This window comes from Camelus ferus, chromosome 1 (assembly GCF_009834535.1).
Source record: "Camelus ferus isolate YT-003-E chromosome 1, BCGSAC_Cfer_1.0, whole genome shotgun sequence".
Classification (NCBI taxonomy): Eukaryota; Metazoa; Chordata; class Mammalia; order Artiodactyla; family Camelidae; genus Camelus; species Camelus ferus.
The window spans coordinates 108,671,268-108,693,169 of NC_045696.1; the positions used below are offsets into that span (position 1 = coordinate 108,671,268).

General features: G+C 45.4%; 1 protein-coding gene and 1 long non-coding RNA gene across 4 annotated transcripts in view; both read right to left on the reverse strand.

Moving 5' to 3' along the window:
* EPHB1 (EPH receptor B1) overlaps nt 1-21,902 on the reverse strand; it is a 409,323-nt gene that overhangs the window by 177,808 nt on the left and 209,613 nt on the right. The gene's annotated exons all lie outside the window — the stretch shown is intronic.
* On the reverse strand, nt 3,359-15,484 carry LOC116666057. The gene is made up of 3 exons (XR_004322914.1): nt 15,473-15,484; nt 13,811-13,813; nt 3,359-3,444 (listed from the first exon to the last, which is right to left on the reverse strand). It is a non-coding gene; the product is annotated as an uncharacterized LOC116666057 (long non-coding RNA).

The window sequence follows — 21,902 nt, forward strand, 5'->3', positions numbered from 1 at the left end:
TAGTATTTGCATATAACCAATGCACATCCTCCCATTTTTTTTATTGAAACATAGTTGATTTACAATGTTGTCTTAATTTCTGGTGTACAGTATAGTGATTCAGTTATATACATATATATTCTTCCGTGTATAACACCTAATATAATTTAAATGCTATGTAAGTAGTTGTAAATACAATGTAAACTCTATGTAAATAGTTGCCAGTGCATGACGAATTCAAGTTTTGCTTTTTGAACTTTCTGGAATTTTTTTTCCAGATATTTTTGATCCATGGTTGATTGAATCCATGGATGGAGAACCTGCAGATACAAAGGGCCAACTGTATATTAAAATATTTAATTTACTTGAACAAAAGTGAAAAGTGAGAGCCAGAGGCATATTCTGCAGGACGTAAGGCATAAGGAGGCGTAAGGAAATGAGATACATCAGAATAAATGGATGCCTTTTTCTAAAATCAGGTAAATACTCAGAAAGGAGAGGATGAGACCCATGCAGAGAAAAAGAAAATTGAATCTATAATAAATTTGAGTTATAAGGAATAAATATGCAGTGTTTGTGGAAATTGTGTTGCGTCTGGAAAAAAAGAACAATAAATATGTATATAATGTAAATCTTTTATAATAAATCCGATGAGCTAACGGCCCTGCCAGCTAGCACCGTGGAAAGTCTCAGGCTCCCCACAGGTGATCGGGGTTATTGGTACAACAATGGTGGGTTGAGCTGGCCACGCTCCAAGGTCATCACCCTCCTTCACCCGTGTGTGAGGCCATCTGTGCCCTGCAGGGCAGAGTGAAGCAAGATGCAGAGTCCACAGCATGTCCATCCAGACCTTTCTAGCATCTCCCTGGAGCTCTCTGAATTTTCCCCTCCACACCGGGCTTCCCAGGTCTCTGAAGGCACTGCATCCATCTTTTTGTTCCACCTTCATTCTGCTCCAGTTCCCAGCCAAGCCCCACTCCTCTGGGACCCCAAATTTAAGGGCTTAAAAAGAAAAAGTAATAGAACAAATTGTGAGCTAGGTGCCATGCAGGGAACTGGGGACCTAGCAGTCGATGAGACAGGTGTGGACTCCTAGAGGTTAAGTTAATGTCAAGGTACCTTGTGCCAGGGCAGACCCAGAGGAGATGCCTCAGCCGTGAATGAATGAGTGGGATAACTTGAACATTGTTTTATCCACTGTAGAGCTTTCAGAGCTGTTCAGAGAACCAGTAAAGTGTGTGTGTGCGTGTGTGCGTGTGTGTGTGTGTGTGTGTGTGTGTAGAGAGAGACAGCGACAATGATTTTGAGGAATTGGTTCATGCAGTTGTGAAGCTGGCAAGTCCAAAATATGCCAGATAGGCCAGAAGGGGAGAGCTAATATTTCCCTAGAGAATGAACACCTAGAGGAGAGTAAGGATTCAAGTCCAAAGGCAGTCTACTAGCAGAATCCTCTCTTTCTTGGGGGATGTCAGTCTTTTTTTAAAATATATGTCTTCAACTGATTAGATGAGGCCCACCCTCATTATGGAAGGTAATTTGTTTCAAAGTCTACTGATTTAAATGTTAATCTCATCTTAAAAAACCTTCACAGAGACATCGAGAATAATATCTGACCAAGTATCTGATACCGTGGCCTAGCCAAGTTGACAGAGTAAAAAGTAACCATCAAACTAATCTTATGGTTTTATAGATGAAGAAAAAAGCCAGTCCTGGGAGACACCATGACCAGGCTACAGAGCTGACAAGAGCCTAAACTCATATTCAAGCCAGTGTTTAAGAAACTTCCCTCTTCCACTCTTCACCTCTTAAATCAAACACAAACTTTTTCTTTTTCTTTTTCTCTTTCTCTACCCAGCCTTTTCCTTAAACCCAGAAGCCTGATTTCCAGAGCTTATTCAAACTCAGAGGCCATCTTGAAGGCACTATCTATCACTCTGATCAATTTTCCAGAGGTTCCAAAAATATTCAATCAACACACACCAGAGATGCAGGCACTGCCCCATGAGGCCCATCCCGTTCAGCCTCTGACCTGCCATCTTTTTACATAACCCTAGTGTGATGTCTGCCATGACCAGGGCCGAATACTGACCAGCTGTCTCTACAAGGATTGGGATTTTTTTCCTAAATGCTCACCTAGGACCTATTCCTTCCTTCCCAGTACAGATGAACTCCATCCTGGCAAAGGCATGTGTGAAACTATTAGGTTGACCTGCATGAAATTGCTGATACCTGACCCAGGAAACAGAATTTCCATAGAGTTCAAGGCAAAATGAGCTCATCGTTTCCTGGTTGGACCTCACCATCCTCAGCGTCCTGTTCTCTGCAAAGGGAGACTCTCCACCTCCTCGGTGGACAGGAATGAAAGATGCTGTTATTAAAAACAATCTAAAGCGATTTGAGAAGTGACAGCATCTCTTAGAGCAATGAGGTAATGCATCCAGCCTGCCTTCTCGGCCGTTTAACTTCCTGACAGGAGGCACAGAATGGGAACAAATTGATGGTCCTGTACAAAGTCAAGTAAATAAATAGCAATGCTTAATGCAATCATCTTCCATATTGCCTCATCAAAACCCACACAGTCAAAGCCATTTATGAATTACGTAGGTCCCTACTGTTGTCATCTTTTCAGAGTGTTGCTCTCAAAGATGCCTGCAGGTGGGGAGAAACAGGAGAGAAGGTGTTAATCAATCTTGAAGCTATGATCCAAAATGATTTAGAAAGATGATAGCTATTGCTTGAGCCATTTCTAAATTTCTGAGGGGAAACTTCCAAGGGACTAAGTCATTAATGGAGAGATAGGGAGGAGGCTGGCAGGGGGTGGGGTTGGGGGCAGTTATTGTTAGGGAATAACTACCTTGGTGCCCTTGTCTACCTTGTTTTTCAAAAAAATAAATAAATACGCTTTGGGAAGAAGTGGAGGTGGTTAGGACCCAGACCCAGAGGAAGGGTGGGCTGCAATGAAGTGACCCTCTTCAGTCTAGCTTGTCAGATTCCTTATTTCCCTTCCTTTTGGCCATTCTCCAAGATAATAGAGCCCTGGAAACAGCAAAGGATAAAAAGACCCAAATACGCTTGGTGGTTGGATATTGGAGTTACTCCATCATCAGCCTTAAGTGGATCAGAGGTTCTGAGGCCAACGGTCATGAATGAGGGGAGGCCCGAAGCTTCAAGAAGCAGACACCACCCCCTCGTAATCAAAGGGCACACACTTTCCCCTGGGGAGAGGATGGCCCTGGGAAGACAGTGCCCACGACCTTGATTGTTAATCTGCAGTGTGATGACCAAAATATGAACAATGCAATACGTTTTAACAAAGGTAAGTTCATTTTCATCAAAAGGACAGTCTTTTATTCTATCCTTGCCACTTTGGGAGGTTGGGTTAAGGTATCTTCTCTTTTACAGAATTCACAATGGCTGTAGATGGTCATTGCGTTTCCAGTGGTTTCACAGGAGAAAACAATCTAACTCGAAGGTTAGCCATTCAAGTCAGCACGTAAGGCAAAAGCCTCAGAATCTCATCCTCGAAGACTCTCCATTAGCCACCCACGGCAGTCACACAAACACGACGGCGTGCACTCGTCCCTGTATCGCTCCCTCTAATTCATTCTTAGTCAATGCTTTTTATCAGTTCAAACGCCAGTCACAAGAAACCCACTGCACAAGAGCTTAAATTCCAAAGGGAACGCATTGGCTGGGGAAGTTCAAATGGAAGAGGGCAGCAGGCTTCACTCCCTTGGGGGGATCCCCTTGGGGTGCTTGTCCTGGGGTACCACAGGAAGCTCACAGCAGAAAGACACTGTGAACTCAAGGACCAGCCAGCTTTTGTCCCAAGCAGTTCTCCAAGCAGGAAGAGCAGTTCTCCAAGCACCAAGAGTTCAAAGGTCCAAAAGTTAGTCTGTGAGCCCTGAATTCCTGTATCTATCCCCACAGAGAATCTGGCCCAAAGCTGCTCCATTTAGATCCCCAAAAAGCTAGTGGACCATGATGTCCAGAGCCACCTTCTCCAGAGTGATGGACTACTTTTGAGCCTGTAAAGAAGCATCCATGGGGCTAGAACTCTAGCTCGACAGGTCCCCACACCTTCCAGAAATGCGTACTTAGAACCAAGCCCACAGAGGGAGGAAACAGGAGTGAAGCAACTATTGTTGGGGCATCTGAGCTATTCCATCATCTCCTGAGACAGACGCTCACTTGAGGCAGCATGGAGCTGGGAGAAATGGAAGATACAATGGCCTCATAATCAAGGACCCCGCAGCCCTGGTGTGGAGGCCGGGGGCCCAGGAACATAATGCCCACTGCCCAGCACTGTGACCAGGCTCCTCCGTGTGCATGGCGTGGTGGATGTGGTGACAAGTTAGTTACTCTGCTCCCATTATGTTCCAGGATACCGCCTGAGGTCCAGGGCCTTTGGGGAGAGGAGAGGCTTTCTACAACTCAAAGGGAGCCTCAAGGGACAGACTAAAGGAAGCATCCTTCTCTCCCTACCCGGGACCTCAACCTGCCTTCCCCAGTACTAGAGCTCTCGTCCTGCACTGACTCTTAAAGAGAACAGTCTTCAGTTTCCCAAGGCTCCCTCTTCAAGCCTCATTCCATAGTCTAGTTCTTCACCTTGACAACGGAGGTCGAGATCTGCTGTCTCCATCACCTACTCACTCCCCTAGTAACCCTGGAATAGCCATCTTCCATTTAGCACAGGGTTCTTGACCTCAACACTATTGACATTTGGGGCCAAATAGTTCTTCACTGTGGGAAGCTGTCCTGCACATCACAGGATGTTTCGTGGCATCATCTTTACCCCTATGTGCCCACATAGCCTCCCATTTTGACCATCAAAAGACAAACGTTCCCCAGAGGGGAAGAGGGGAAAAATTGCCTCTTCTGTTTAAGAACCACTGGGCTAGAGTGAAAAGAGGCTGCCTCAAGGATGTGAATAAACATTTGTTAAGGGAAGGAACAAGTGAACAAGGGAAATGAATGAGCAAGTGAATCAGTGAATGACTGAATGAATCTGTGTGCCAGAGAGGAAGCATCCTGCTCCTGGAGGGCTCGGGTACCCAAAGCTGAGAGCTGTAGGCAGTGAAGAGTTAAGGGTTAGCCTTGGACCCTCAATGGGCTTTTGCTGCCTGTGCAGTTCAATGCGTTTCCAATTAACGAGAGGACTTACAGATGTCAATGGACCTTGAATAGGGTCGCAGGAATGGGGCCTCTGATAAGACAGAGTGTGACACGGGAAGCTCAGGTACCTGCCTGCCAAGGCACTGATTCATTCCTTTCGTCAAGCTGTAGTTTGGAATGACAGCATCTCACCTTCTGCGTCCCAGCTGCCATCTGCAAAGGTGACCTGCGCTCATCTGCCCAGCACGTCTCCTCTCTCGACCTCTCTCTGAGCTGTCACTCCTCTTCCTCTCTCTCCCTCCATCACCACCTCTCTTGGAATTCACTGAACTGCTGTGCACTGTCCCTCCTAAGGTAGGACTAGTGAACCTGCAGGGTTAAAGGTCAGCAGACTTTTGTCAAGGAGGAAGAGGGGGGCAGAAGGCTCAAGCGGCTGGCTGCACACCATCCCTCCTTGGCCTCCTGGACCCCTCTGCCCTCTCTCCAACTCAGCCACACTCCTCACCCTGAGCTCGAGACCACAGAATATGAGCCAGGGCTGGGGCTGTGGATGAGGAAGTGGTCCAGTGAGACGTAAAACAGTTCAGGTTTCCTTGTCCTTTCAAATGAAATCAGGTCCTGCTCACTGAGTGTTGAGGCATTGCTACTGCTAAGCTCCTTATGGGTATCATCTCATGTGATCTGTCAGCGTCCTCAGGAATAAGACTTCCATCATCCATTTTATAGAAGGAAAAAGGCAGTCAGAAGTTTTCAAATTTTCAAGGTGCGTCAGAATCACTTGGAGACCCTGTTACAACCTGAATGGCGGGACCCACTTCCAGAGTTTCTGATTCAGTAATTCTGGGCTGGGGCTGGAGAATCTGTATTTCTCCACCGGAGGATGAATTCCTTAGACTAGAAATCAAGTAACTTACTCTAATTACTACACAGATGCCAAGGGGGAAGGTGTCGATGGGAACCCAGGTCTCTTGGATAGTAGAGTTTGAAGTCATAACCTGATATCATTTCAGGTGATCTGCGCCAACAGATCCCACTTTTATAGATGGAGAGACAATCTAACATTCATCAACCCATTCATTAAATATTTACCAAACATCTACCACCTGCCCTGCCATGTGCTGGTCACTGGGGATACAAACACAAATAATAAGCTGTTCTCAGTGAGCTTATATGTCCATGGAGGGAACGAGGCACATACAACAATAATTACAATAAATGCAGGTAGGACTATAGTTCAGAAAGAGCAAAGCATGTGCTAGAGGAGCTGTTCTCAAATTGGGGGGGGGGGCTCAATGTCCTTTTACAATCTTAAAAATTATTGAGAACCCCGACAATGGACTCATTACATGTGAACACAAATAACATATTTTATGAAAAATAACTATATTTTCAACCAAAGTGAGAAGACTGGCATTGCTTTACAGTTTTTCAAATCTCCTTAAGTTCGGTTCAGCAGAAGACAGCTGGATCCACACTTGTGCTTCTGCATTCCACCTGATGTTATACATTATTTTGGTTGAAATATATGAAGTAAATCTACCTCACACAGACATGTAGCTGGAAGAGGGAAAGGCACTGGAGTAGCCTTTTCAGATAACTGAGGCTATTCCTTAATACTACAGCAAAAATCAGGAAGTTGAGTTGCAAATGTAAAATCCTACACCTAAACAAAGAAAATTTTGCATTAATATTGCATTAAAACACACTTGTCTATTTTGAATTTTTCATGGAACTTTCACTTATGTTTGATTTAGTCACATACTAGTCATTTGGCATATAAATATCAGTACAATGAATTATGCAGGCCTTCCAAAACTGACACATCATACAGTATCAAAAAAAAAAAAAAAACTATATTCATTAAAGTATAATCTCTAAAATAATGGGAAACTGTCAAGTTTCCCAAAACTCTAATTTTCACTTGAAAGCTCAAATTTTACCGTTATCACTAGCAACCACTATTTCCAACTGTTTTCCTTGGAATGATAAGTTTGCTCCTTTCATTGTCAAGAAAATCTCTGCCAAATATCCACATCTGAATAGCCATAATCTGTATGTCTGTTGTTCTTTCAAGTAAAAAAAAAAAAAAAAAAAAAATGATGTTCCATGAAAAAAGTGGCTAGTTCAGCCTGCAACTTAAATAATCATGAGTGCTTCTCCTTGAGACAAGCATGATACTTCAGCAGCAGAAGTTTTTTATTTGAACTTACCATTTCATCACACAGAATATTAAAAGGACATGAACTAAAGAATCAAGACTTTAAAAAAAAAATCTGTTAACTTCAACTGCTTCATCAAGGGCATTCTTGAGTGAAACTGGTAACATTTTGTTAGTTTGAGTGGCTATTAGTAAAGGACGGAAGGGTTACTAAGAAACTTTGGTGCAACTCCTTTAATTCTTTTTTTTTAAATTGAAGTACAGTCAGTTACAATGTGTCTTCTAGTGTACAGCACAATGTCTCAGTCAGGCAGATACACATATATATCTATTTTCATGTTCTTTTTCATTAACGATTATTACAAGATATTGAATATAGATCCCTATGCTATATGGAAAAAAACTGTTGGTTTTTTAATCTATTTTTATATTTATATTTTATATAGTGGCTAACATTTGCAAATCTCAAACTCCCAAACAAATTTATCCCTTCCCACTCCTTTTCTCCCAGTAACCATAAGATTGTTTACTATGTCTGTCAGTCTGTTTCTGTTTTGTAGATGAGTTCATTAGTATCATATATATATATATATACACACACATTTTTAGATTCCAAATATGAGTGTTATTATATGGTATTTTTCTTTCTCTTTCTGGCTTATTTCACTGAGAATGATGATCTCAAGGTCCATTCATGTTGCTGCACTGGCAATATTTTATTCTTTTTTATGGCTGAGTAGTATTCCATTGTATAAATATACCACAGTTTCTTTATCCACTCACCTGTTGATGGACATTTAGACTGTTTCCACATCTTGGCTATTACATATAGTGCCTCCCTACAAACCAAAATCCAGGGAATTCTAACAAACATACAAAGAAGAACTCATACCAATCCTTCTCAAACTCTTCCAAAAGACTGAAAAGGAGTACTCCCAAACTCACTCTATGAAGCCACCATCACTCTGATACCAAAACCAGATAAAGACACTTCCAAAATAGAAAATTACAGGTCAATATCATTGATAAACATAGATGCAAAAATCCTCAACAAAATATTAGCAGAAAAAATCCAACAGCACATAAAAAAGATCATATACCATGATCAAGCTGGATTCATCCCAGGGACACAAGGATGGTTCTTTCAACATACTCAAATCAATCAATGTGATACACCATATCAACAAAAGACAGGACAAAAATTACATGATCATCTAATAGATGCAGAAAAAGTATCTGACAAAAATCAACCCCCATTTACGATAAAAACTCTTACCAAAGTGAGTATAGATGGAACAAATCTCAACATAATAAAAGCTATTTGTGATAAGCCCACTGGCAGCATAATACTCAATGGTGAAAAACTGAAAGCATTCCCACCAAACATGACAAGGATGCCCACTCTCACCACTTCTACTCAACATAGTCTTGGAATTCCTTTAATTCTTACTAAGGCAAGAATTAAGAATACCAGCTTCTCCAAGTCCTAACTTATCCCTTCCCACCCCATTTCCCCCCAGTAACCGTAAGTTTATTATGTCTATGAGTCTGTTTTGTAGAAAAGTTTGTTAGTGTCTTCTTTTTTAGATTCCTCATATGAGTGATAGAAAATAGATAAACAAGTTTATACTGTATAACACAGGGAACTATATTCAGTATCTTACAGTAACCTATAATGAAAAAGAATATGAAAATGAATATATATGTATATATATGACTGAAACATTATGCTGTACACCAGAAATTGACACACTGTAAACCGACTATACTTCAATTAAAAATAAAGAATACCAGCTCCATATTTAGGTAGATCCAAGTTTTACCCACCATCTGTGCAAACATCAACACAGTGAAACAGGCAAATGGCATGTAAGTTTTGTTATGAAAATAGTTCTGCCCTTGAAGATCCCCTAAAATGATTTCCTAGGGGTCCACGGAGCACACTTTGAGATCCTCTCTGTGACAGTAAAATTAAATTCCTCAGGATTTTGTAGGCATCTCCTGAACAACTAATCACCTATCTCGTTCATACTCGGCCTTCTTTCCAAGCTGCGTCAAGAGATTAGACACATCAAGCAAAGAAAACACAAAAGGTGAAAATGTAGGGGGAAAACATTTCAGGAAAGAGAGTAATCTATACTGCAATGCATGAGCTAAGAATACAGCTGAATTAAGCAGGCAGCTTATTTTAGCTTAGAAGGCATTATTTTAAAAACAACCAAATGTGTTAAGACACTGCAGACCTAATTAATATGTTTTCTAATAATCATCAGTACCATTTATTAAACATTTACTAAGGGACAGACATTATGCTGGGAACTTTGCCTATGTTATCTTGCTTCCTCTTTCCAACAGCCCTATGAAACGCATCTAATTACTTTCATTTACAGGCCAGGAAACTAAGACTCAGAGAGGTGAAGTCACGTGCCCCGTATTAAACCAGAGTCTAAAAAAAAGTAAGCGGAATTGCGATGATGAACTTGGGTTCTCTCGGACCACGATGCTCGTGTTCTTAGCCTCTCTGCTCTGCAGCACCTTGGGCACGGCTGACCCCAGGTGGAGTGATGTTCCTCTGCTGCTTGCCCAGGGCAAGATGCTAGCCTGCATCCTTGGGCACTGGTCCCTCAGGGTAGGAGCAGGCACAGCTATTCTGCTCCAGGAGAGCACGGCTCCATCACTTTTGCAAGCCCTCAGGAGGTGGTTCTTATCACTTTCACGGCCTTTAGTCGTTACAGTGGCCATGACAGCACCAAACTCCCAGCACACACTTGTGACATACAGAAACATCCACCTCTTTGACCTTCTGGGGAGCTGCAGTGACTGTAGGCAGAACCCTTTTTTTTTTCTTTAATTAGTGGCTTGAAAGTGAGGCAAATTCTGTTTTAATTAGAATCCAATTCCTAATAAATTCACTCCTCAGGACATTCATTTTGCAATATCTGCCTGCCAACCTGGGACTGCCCTACTCGCTCTCAGGACAAGCTTGGGAAGCACAGAGTGCCGGGGAGACTCCAGGACAGGTTGGTGCGGGATCACTGGGAAGCCAGCCGACATGCTCCCCCCTCGCTGTCCTCCACTCACCCCCAGCTTCAGGGCACACGCAGGTCAGCCTCTCTCCCACGTCTTCCTCCCCAGGCACTAACTCAGGAAAGGACCTATGGAGCACAATCTGAGGTACAAGGGACCAACCAGCCTCAAGGCAGCATCGTTACCAGAAGCAGCTGAATCTCTACGGATGCAAGACGCTTCCACCCCAGGAATGCATCTTGGGAATTCCTGGAATGAAGATGGAGTAGGCCCTTACATGGGAGAGGGCGGGGAGTCCACAGGGCACCCCTAGCCAGATACAGGAAAGATGCCTCCCCAGACAGGGAGATCAGCGAGACCTGCTGCTGACCGGCAAGTCGGAGCAGACAGAGCGGAGGGAGGAAAACGAGACAGCTCATGTGAAGGAGACTCTTTACTCCAGGTTCTGGCCTCATGGGGGTTTCACACTCTGAGATGGGTATTTGCGCATTAAAAGAGCCCCATTTGAGCCTTGACTAATCCTGAGCCTGGTTTACTAACAGTTAAAAGATTACTGCCAAACTATAGTGAAGGGAGGGCTCAGATATTCCACATTCTTTCTGATAGGAGAGCAGAATATAAACAAGAAAATGAAATCCTAGGAGTTAACCTCTTCAACAGTAATTCAATGGTCCAGCATTTGCTCCTTGGCGTGGGGAGCCATTCAGACGCTGAAAGAAGGACGTGCGGGGATGAGTCATGAGGTTTCTCTAGATCAGTTGAAGGATGTGCTTCCTATTTGGACACAGGAGATAATAAGGCAGCACCTACCCGGGGCCACTGACCTTGGTACAAGTGATTCCTTGAGAGGAAACAGTCAGCTGAGGCTGCCTTACAAATTCAAGGAACTCAGTAAAACTCAGCTCCATTCACAAGACCCCGACTACCCCTTCAGGAGGGGCAGCCCTCTTCTGGTCGGCTTGTGGGATTTAGCAAAGGAAACACAAGACGCCCACCCAAGTGGCTCTGAATTTCAGACAAACAAGTGATTTGTTTCAGCATAAGTATGTCCCAAATATTGCATGGGATATACTTATACTGAAAACTCATTCTTTGTGAGAAATCCATTCGAGACATACTTATACCAAAAAGTAATTCATTGTTTATCTGCAACTGGAATTTAACTGGGCGTTTCGTGTTGTATCCAGCGCCACCCCCCACCCCCAATGCCATCCTCGTGGTCTCAAATCTTGGGCTTCAGATTTTCACCTCCTTGCCCATGGAGTCTGCAGCTTCTTTTTCTCTTTCAGAGGGTAGACTGGCTTGGGCTATGAGGTGGGCGTAAGACCAGGGGTTCCTTATACAAGACTAGTTGAAATACCTGCAGGTAAGAAACCCACCTTGAGGAAGGAGCCCCACAGGGAGGCCATGAACGCCAGCACCACAGCTAGCATCTCTGCAGCCACAGAGGGCTCCCTGGGCGTGTGTGCGTCTCAGCACACCAGCAGCTCTGGGCCACACACGCAAACTCCAGGGGTCCCACGTTGTGGTGTGAAGGAGGGGGGATGATAGGTTCCAGGAGTTCTTCTCTCCAGGGCAGAGATAAGGAGGGAGGAAATGGGAATTGAGGATACAGAGTTCTAAGTAGTTCACCCAACACACCCACCACTGCATCCTGAAGGGTGAGTGCATCCCTGCCCTCCTGGTTTACGGAGACAAGGGAAGGGGCCCCCAGGCAGTGGAATTCATCCTTTACCAGCAGGGAGTATTTCCACACAATAGAAAATCCCCTCTGAGGGGATGCATTAAATAAAGTCCTGGCTGAGCCTTTCCTAAGGGGCTCCACGCCTTCTGCAGCTGGACCTCACTAATCCCCATAAAATTCCCATGCTGTAAGAAGGGGAAGGAATTATAGATGTAAAATTGTTATCAGGAGGATTCAGGCGGATTTCTCCACGTCCACTTCCTCTATCTCCTCCTCCTCTTTGTCATGTTCTTAAGAATAATGCCTTGTGTGTAGACAGTGCTTTACAGTTTAGGAAGAGCTTTCTGTGCATTATCTTTGAGCCGGGCAGCCCGGGGGCTCGCAGGGCTGTGACACAGTGCCCTGAGCCTTCGCTGCTCCCGCATCAGTGCTCCTCACAGCCATGCGCACTCAGCATCTTCAACCTCAGCCCCTTCTCCTCGCCTTCGACACATGCTCATGTGTGCATGGGCACATGGGCACATCTGCAGAAACAGGTGTGTCTTGTCCATGAACCCAATGTCGTTCCTGCACTTCTGGCAGGCGGAGCCATAGGGATCCAGCTCACCAATTGCCCCCTCAGGCCTAGGGCTCAGCATTTTGGGTGGCCCTTCCATACCGACACCGCAGGTCCCCAAGACGACAAGTCAGGAGGCTCTCGGGACATCACCGCATATGGGGGACCTGTTCCCAAGACACCCTTGCCTGAGGGAGTTCTAGATGCTCGCAAAATGTTCAAAGGAGAGCTTGGATGTATTGCACACTGACTATCTGCCAGCCCTTCGTACCATACTATGGTATACACTTCACAATTCTTCTGAAAAGAAAGTAGTGTGACCCAGTTTTACACATGTTGGAACGAAGGTTTCAGAGAGGATCAGCGTTTGCCTGAGGTCACACAGCCATAAAGTGATGGAACTGGGATCCAAAGCCAGGAAGTCAGACTCCAAACTCATATTTTTATTATCTATAGAGTTTCTGTGGGTCAGGAATTCAGACGGAGGTTGGTGGGGTAATTCCTAGACCCCAAGTGGCATTTAGCAGGGTCTCTCAGTGGTATTCAGCTGGTGGTGGACAGGGGCAGGGGGCTCCAAGATGGCCTCCCTCCCCTGCCTGGCACCATGGTAGGGCCAGCTGGCAGGCTGGGCTCTGCTGGGCCCATCTCCCTCACCCTGCAGTGTCCAGGCTTCCCCACAGACTCTCTCTGGCAGAGTAGCTGGACTGTTAAATGGCGGCTCAGGGCACCAGGAGACCAAGGAGAGGGCAGCACATACTCTTAAAGGCAAAGCCTGGAAGGGGCAAGGGGTCACTCCCGCCACACTTGATTGCTCAGAGCAGTCACAGCCCAGCCCAGAGTGAAGGGGAGAGTAAACGGGCCCCTTCTCTCCATGGAATGAGTGTCAAAGAATTTGCTGTTATCTCTCTTCCATGCAAGTGAGAAGCAAGCCCACAGATGGACTTGGCCACGCTGCCCCACTGGAGCTGCTCGTGGCCAGCTCACCCCTGCCACCTTGTTTTGGTAAAGGTGATGGCAGGGGCAAGGGGACACACCAGAGCTCTGTGTCAGGAGCAAATAAATATTTTGGGGCTTTTAGGCTGATGGGCATAAATGATGATCATGGTAAAACAAAAAAGTATGGATGGACCTGGGGATCGTCATTCTAAATGAAGTCAGCCAGAAAGAGACAGAAAAATATCATATACCTCAATAAAAAAATACCATATATCACTTAAATGTAGAATCTGAAGAAAAAAGCCACAAATGAACTTATTTACAAAACAGAAACAGACTCACAGACATAGAGAACAGACTTCCCCCCACCTTCCCTGGGGGGAAGGGGGTGAGAAGGGATAAATTGGGAGTTCCAAGATTTGCAGATACAAACTACTATGTACAAAATGGATAAATAACAAGTTCATACTGTACAGCACAGGGAACTATATTCAGTATCTTGAAGTAGCCTATAATGAAAATGAAAATGAATACGAAAAGGAGTATCTGTGTGTTCATGTAAGACTGAGACACTATGCTGTGCACCAGAAACAGACACAACATTGTAAACTGACTATACTCCAATTAAAAAAATAAATAACTCTGAAATTTTTTTAAAAGAATAGAATGAAATAAATAAATGAAAAGGGTAAGGACCGATACAGGGCACACCAGGAAAGTGTTCTAACACTGACTACAGAATTCCTGTAACTTTTCTGCATAAATCACCCAAACAGTCAAAAGCGAAGGAGACGGAGCAAATGCGTCCTGATGAAATCCACCCTTCCGGCAACATAGATCAATTAGCATCCGCGCCACACAAGCATCATGGAACCCCCAGAAAGTATGAAATCCACATTTCAACCCTGTACCTCCTGGCTTGTTCTGTAATGAGACTATTATCCAAAGTGGACCTGAGGTACAATACAAATTTTTAGCCCGTTCATTCTTCTTCAAAACCCCCACCATAAGGAAATCAGCACTGATGGGGTTGCGGATGGATTAGAAACAGATGCCGTCCCCGGCAAGTCACCCAAATCCCCTGAACTTGAGTCTCCCCTTGTGTAAAATGGACTTGGTCCATTTTCTAAATCTCTTCCAATATTTTTGTGTTAGGAACTAGTGTAGTGACCTTTAAGAGCCAAATCCATGCAAAGCTGGTCATTTTCTCCCTTACATACCTAACTAGTGTGTTTCCGCACAAAACATTTATCCTCAAGGGACATCACCCTGAGCAGCTGAACCCTGTCCAGTTTTCAAGGCCAGGACCACAGAAAATTCTATCAAACCCTCCCCAGAGGCCAGAGACTTATCCCCCCCATTCCTCCTGTCTCATGGAGATTTGAAACAAAGGGCAAACTTTTCATTTTTGGTGTGCATCTAGGGTAAGGAGATTGAGTTCAGAGTGATCCGCTGTACTGAGAACCCTCATTTTGCTTTGGGGCCTGAGCAATGACTCTAGGTCTTTGGCACGTGCTAAATCTCTCATTATGGGGCCTGGTGTGAGGGTGGATGCATCCCAGGTCAGGATATTCTCCCTGTTTGGGAATGCTGGATTCCAGAGTAACAACCCATCCATTTCTTCACAGTCCATCTACCATCCCAGAGCTCTGGTCCTGCCCACTTCGCCTGGCGTCCTACTCCCCGAATCAACCATGGCAGCAGAAAGCTGTCCTTATGGTTACTGCCTGTCAAGTCCATATGCCCACTTTGTAAATCTCCACAGGCCTGGACTCCGGCCCCTTCAGCCCATTGCTATACTCTGGGCAGATGCTAACTGTGGCTTCCAAATTTGGCTTTTCTAACCTGGCTGCCTGCTGACAATACAGCCTGCTGATCTAGAAATTCCCTAAATAGACACCAGGACCCTACTGACCAGAGAGGCGAAGGCATCTAGTTCAGACAGCTTTTCAAGGGAAAGTGAAGGCTGAGAAACCCACCAGTTACACTGTGATGGTGGCTGAGTGAGGAGGACCACGCACAGGTCTGAGGGTGGAATTAATGGTGAAGATGTGACAGGCTGCGGGGCCACGACTCTCCGTCTCAGGGCCTGCTAACCTGTGAGCTGCAGGGTCCCCATGTGGTAGAGATGGCACAGAACGGTAAAGCAGTGGGGCCTGCTGACCTCACAGGCCATCGAAGCCTGCCCCCTCCATCCTGACCAGTTTGGACAGGTGTGTGCCAATTCCACCACTTCCTCAATTAAGTCTGTCCCTGACCAATTCAAGCAAGCCCTAGCAGCTGCTCAGACCTGCCCCAGCTCTCTCTGGCACTACCTGTCCCCCTTTAAGTATGATATGGGTCTGAGGCTCCAGTCCTCCAGAGGCGGGGCTCCATCAGCCTTGCCAGGCTATTTACACTGCCTTCCCTACCCACCCTTGGGCTTCCAGGGTCAGGTGTAGCTTCTCACTTGTCCTCAACCTTTAGCCCGAGTCTGGAAGCCACTGAAGGGTACTCAGTGGGTGTACGTGGCATCAGAGAATGGATCGAGACACAGGTGGATGGAAGGAGGATGGATGGAGAGAGAGGTAAATGAATGTTAGCACCTAAGCGGATTTTCACGCCCTCATGCCCCTCTTTTCCGCACATCTCTGGACCCACCAGACCAGACACTTTGACAAGTCCCATGAGCTAACCTCCCTAGGGACCAATTTTCTCTTCTTGCTGGTACAGCAGAGGGCTGGCATGTTATACACAGGCCTCCATGCGGGCCAGTCATCTGACCCCAGCCACAAGCTCATAGGTTTTGGATGGTCTGTGACTCATGCAACACAGAAGGATGTCCATGGTGGCAGAAGACATTGAAATAGTATCTCAAGGCCAATAAACATGAGGTCTCCAGCCCGCCCAGCCTTCCCCAGAACAGGAGCCAGATGAATGTAGACGGGTGATCAGTGGAGGGTCCAGAGTGGGAGGCCATGCCCCGAACACGGGATCTGCGGGATTTCAACCTCCTTCTCTAATTACCCAAGGATGTGCCTCCTAGGATGTACTTTAAGAATAAAAGACCCCCTAATTAAAGCTAATTCACTTTCCCCAATTCCATTTATCACTGCATGTAATTACTGTAAATACTGGGCTAGAATAGGAGACAGTCCTTTCTTCCCCTGTGCAATTCTAGCTTCGGCATCTGTGGAACTAAGAGGCAGTATCCTGACTCCATGCATAAGGAGCTCAGTGAGAAAGGGCACAGACAAGGCCTGGGGGTAAGAGAAACCATAGACCCGTGCCGAGGGTGACAGCAGCCTCTGCAGCCATCCCCAGGAGAGACAGATGCAGGAGGGCAGGCGACAGATGCAATCAGGGTTGTGGGCACAGTGTATGCCTACCGGCTCCCTGTGAGCAGCAGAAACCCAGGGCTCGGGCCACGTGGCTCCAAACCCCAGTGGAATTAGAAGAATGAGCTCAGAGTGCAGTCCTGGAGATGGCTGTGAGCTGGCAGCAGACAGGGGGTGGGGGCCCCGTGGAGGATGGCTCCAGCCTGAGGAGTGTGTGAGTGCTCGGCCTTCGATACTCGGGGCTCCCCTCTGTCCACCTTCAGCTCCAATGGGCAGCCTCCCCAACCATCGTCCCCCTTCCTTCTGGCTTTCAGTCCTACTCAGGTCCTCCAGGCAGGGTCCATCCTGCCAGGCCCACCCCAGGAGAGGTCCTGCAGGCTCCCAGGGGATGAGATGCTGCATTTACAAGCCAGCTACAGGGCTGGGGTCCCCCCATCTGCTTGCATCGTCACAAGCCCCCTTCCAGTGACCTTCAAAAGCACCTGCTGCCAGGAGCCACACAGCTGCCTTGACAGGATCACCTGAGCTTGCATGCAAGGACTTTCTGGGCAAAGCCACTTGGCAGGACCTCCCCAGGCTCCCAATGGCTGTGACTCGGGGCCGAGCCTTGTCAAGGCACTAAAGCTATAGCTTCACTGCAACAGACCTCCCCAGGGTCCCGCTTGGAATTCCAGCCTCCAGTTCTCCCCAAGGCAGACATGCCTGCTTCTCACAGCCTCAGGGACCTGAGATGCTGCACAGTCAGGAGCCTGTGTCCCTCCCACAGGATCTTCGACAGAGGCTTCTGTGCCACTCGGAGCTTCCGGTGGGAGACCCTTCCAGCCAGACCTGGCTGTACCTCCCTGCCTGTCTGCCCCTTGCCCTCCCCAGACAGGAGGTGCGTATTCTCCCTCCAGTGGACCATGAAGGTCTGAAGGAGTCAGGCTGATTTATCAAAGACACAACCATACAGTTGAAATTGTGTCGATACATCTTTGCCTCGTGGAGGCTGAAGGATGCCCCCTATTTCTCTGGTAAATAATATACATTTAAAGTCCCCAAATGTTTAAATATATATTTATCCAGTAAATCAACTCAGCTTTGAAGTGGCTCATTTCTTGCCTGCAGAAATCCAGGATACAGTTGCTAACCTTGTTTTTCTTTCCTCCTCCACGTTAAAAAAAAAAAAAAAAGAGAATGGGAGCAGAGAAATGAAATTCTGAATAATGAATGTTTAAATATTGACGAAGGTTTGACACTAATGGTGTGGGGGAGTGCGTGCAGCACGGGAGCCTCAGAGTAGCAGGAATCTTCAAAGGGAGGCGTTTTGCAAGAACCTTTCAGGCCCCTTCCAGCAACTAAACTCTGAATCTGTGACACATTATTGAGCGCTCGGGGGCCAAGGCGGAGTGCCCTGGACTCTGATGGAATCTTCTTGATGCAACAGGAAAGGGTGGGTGATTTATTCGTCTTCATTTCCCAACTCCTCCTCTCAACCTGTTTGCAAACAATTTACTCAGAAACAGCAGTTTCTCATTTTTCAAGGATACCACCCTGGCTCAAGCTATCCCCCGCCTTCCTCGGAGGACAGTCAAACCCATTCTGAGTGAGAATTTGCAGATGTGAAGTCTCTAATGCTGGCTCTGGCACAGAGCAAGTTCTCTCAGTCAATGGTGGTTCCTTTCCCAGAGCCTTCTGTAGATAATGATTTCACAGCCACGTACTCCAAGAGGCTGAAAACCACCTCCTCACTTTAGAGTCAGGAGGACTGGGGCCTAGAGAGTCAACAAACAGAGCAGCTGTCCTGGCCTTGATTCGGGGACTCCAGGGGCTGTAATGATGGAAGGTCCCAAAGGGAGCTGACCTTCCCCATGAGACACAGGCTACCCTATCCTCGAGGTGAGCTTTGGCCTTGAGTTCTCTAAGTCTGTCTCTCTGCCTTTAAGCCAAATCCTCAGTAAACAATTCCAGGGTCTACTCTGATTGTCACATTTGCAGGAAAGGAGGTCCCCTGCTATACTCAATCCCAACACAGACTGAATCCTGCATCTAAGCCCAAGGGCTCTTATTCCCTCCTGGCGATGCCCTCGGGTTCTTCTCTCCTGCCCCACTGTGCTGATCAGTCCTAAGATTCATCGACTTTGCCACCGTCATCCATACTCAAATCTCTAATTCAAACATGTTTCTCTTTGCTACCACCTGGAACTCCAGGGAATGACATTACGAGTAGAAAAGGTGCAAACTCCCCATGGACAGGGAACTTAGGGAAAGACACAGCATACAAAGGTCTGGGAGGGAGGAGGGGATGCTGACTTCGAGGAATGGCCACAGTGTCCGGCCTCGAGTGAGGCCACGTGAGCTGCCGGGTCACTGGAATTTCTCAGAGGCAAAGTCCTCCATGGGCAGAAGTGGGGTGTACAGGCAGAGATGCCTCTGCTGCAAACACACAAATAAATAGCAAGCCAGGGGAATAGAGAAATCGTCTCTTGGGAAATGGAAGGTCATCTGAGAAAACTGGGATATTAACCTCCGTGAATTGGTCATCTTGCCATCTGACCACCTGACAGTTTCATCCATCCACCAATAAGCTCCAGCCACTGACATGGAACGTCTGATCATTTTTCAGTGCCGCACACTAAAATGTGAACAGACAGCTTGGCTATTCAGATGTGATTTTTAAGTTGCAACATGAGATAGAAAAGCCTACGAACAGAAAGGGCATCCAGCAGAAAAAGCAGCAAAGCAGAGAACTGAATAAAATGTCTGAAGTTAAAATAAATATCCTCAGAGAGATGGGAAGATAATATACTCAAGAAAAAAGGACAGGATGCTATGAAAAGACATAGGTCTTAGAAAATAAAAATAAAAGCAAAAAAAAAAAAATCAGTAAAATGGTTGTATGATGGAAGTTAAGGAAGTCACCTACACAGGAGAACAAAAAACTTAGAGATGAAAAATAGGAAAAAGATTATTTAAAAAAAAAAAAAAAGGAAAAGGGATCTATCCAGGAAGTCTCACATTTGACTAATGAGATTTTAAGAAAGAGATAACTGATAAAATGGACAGAAAGAAATGATCAAAAATTCGTTAAAATAAATTTTACTAGAATAAAAACCATCAGACCGCAGATTAAAATATCCATGGTGTGCAATGAGTGTTTAAAAAAAAAAAACATGAAATTTCAGAATCCCAGGGATAAGATAAAGGATATTAAAACTCCCAATGAAGAAAGCCAAACCAAGCAAAACAAAATGAGGAAAATCAGAATGTCATTAGACATCCCAACAGCAGCCCTGACATGTAGAAGAAATCAAATTAGTGCCTTCAGATGATTTTTAACCCAGAATTCATATCCGGCCAATCAATCAAGTGCAAGCATAGAATAATCTTTCCAGACATGGCGGAGATACAACACACTTACTTCCCAGTACACTTCTTTTTTAAGGAAATTTCTGAAGGATGCACGCAAGCTAAACAAGAGGGTAAACCAATAAAGGTGAAGACATAAGACTCAGGAAACAGAGAAAACAATGTATGAAAGAAGCAAAAGAAAATTCCTAAGATGCCAACTGTGTAGCAAGACTGGAGAGCAAGGTTTAAGCAGGGGAACAGAGGATTTTAGGACAGACTTGGGAGGTCACTGAACCTTCTGAGCATTGGGAAAATCATACTGGTTATTATTGGATCGATTTGATTTTTGTGGGAAAAACACATAGATAATTCACAGAAAACTAAATAAGTGAAAAATGAGGAAATTACCAATTCCATATTTTATAAAAGGCATATACAAGAAAGAAAATAACCATGTAATTAGGTTCCACATTGAACAATGTTTACATAGATATAATAATGTAATCATGACATGGGTTTAACCATAAAGTTATCAATATAGACTAATAAAATACATAAATACAGACTCTGTATTACACACGGGTAGCTATCCTGAAGTCAGATATGTTTAACCAAAATATTATGGGTATATAAGTGAAAGAGCGGTGGATATTAACAAATTAAGAGAAAGGATGTGGAGAGGGACAAAATAAGAGAGACAAATCCTCAACTATCACAGGGAGGAAGTCAAAAGACGATGTCCAAACTGACATCAATAAATAGCACTATAAGCATATAATTCAAAACATGGAAGTAAAACGAAGAAATAGATCAAAGTGTTAGGGAACAGGACGGGCTGGGGGCGGTGGGCAGGAGACTGTTTTTTCACTTTGGTACTAATTGAATTTTTAATCCATTTACTTTGATAAAAATTTAAATTAATTGGAAAAAATGAAAAGCTGCTGCTCCCACAAGTGGACCGAGGACGAGGCAAGGCAGCAGATTCCAGGCCACCCCCTGGTGTGGGACAGACGGGGAGGAACAAGTGACAAGGGAGCCCCCGGAGCACATGGCCCACTCTGGCTGGGACCGCCACATTGCTCCAATTCTGGCGACATGCGTCCTTGTTTCTAAACCACGAATTTAAAGTTTTCAAAGAAAGTGGCTCTAGCAGCTGAGTTGGAACTTTCCCTCTCTGGGATTAAAATAGAAGTAAAAGTCGTATTTTCACTAGTAGAGCCACACTAGGGCCCTGTTTTCATTCCACCGCCAAGCGTGTGACATGAAAATAAACAATCCTGGAAAGGAGGTGTTTCTGTGTTTTTCCCAAGCCTCCTGAGATGCAGTTGGGCAAAGGGGACGCAGCCAAACTGTTTTCACACCGTGTGTCGGCTGCGTCTCACACGTCTTTGCATTTAGAGGGGATTTTCGTCACTGCCTGGCTGCAGAACTGACGAGGTGTAGACTGCAAGCCTTGTCTCGGGCATGTGGCCTGAACAACATTATCCGCGGGTCTGGAATTGCTGACCGCGGACTGAAGCTTGCCGAGGGACCATTTTTCAGCGTGGCCCAGGATAAACGACTTCACTGGGCATCCCAAATTACAGCCCGAACCACTGAAATACTCACCTGAAACACCAACATATGTATTCAAAACAATTCCCCTAAGAAACGAGAAGTAATTTTTTTAAGAGTCTGAGTAAAAAAATGCAGAGTGAGAAAACTGACAACATGGGAGGATGGTGTCAAATAGTCACCGGCCAGTAATGCGTGACAGAGTTCCTCCCAAATTCCCACTAAAAGCCCGGTAAAAACTAGACA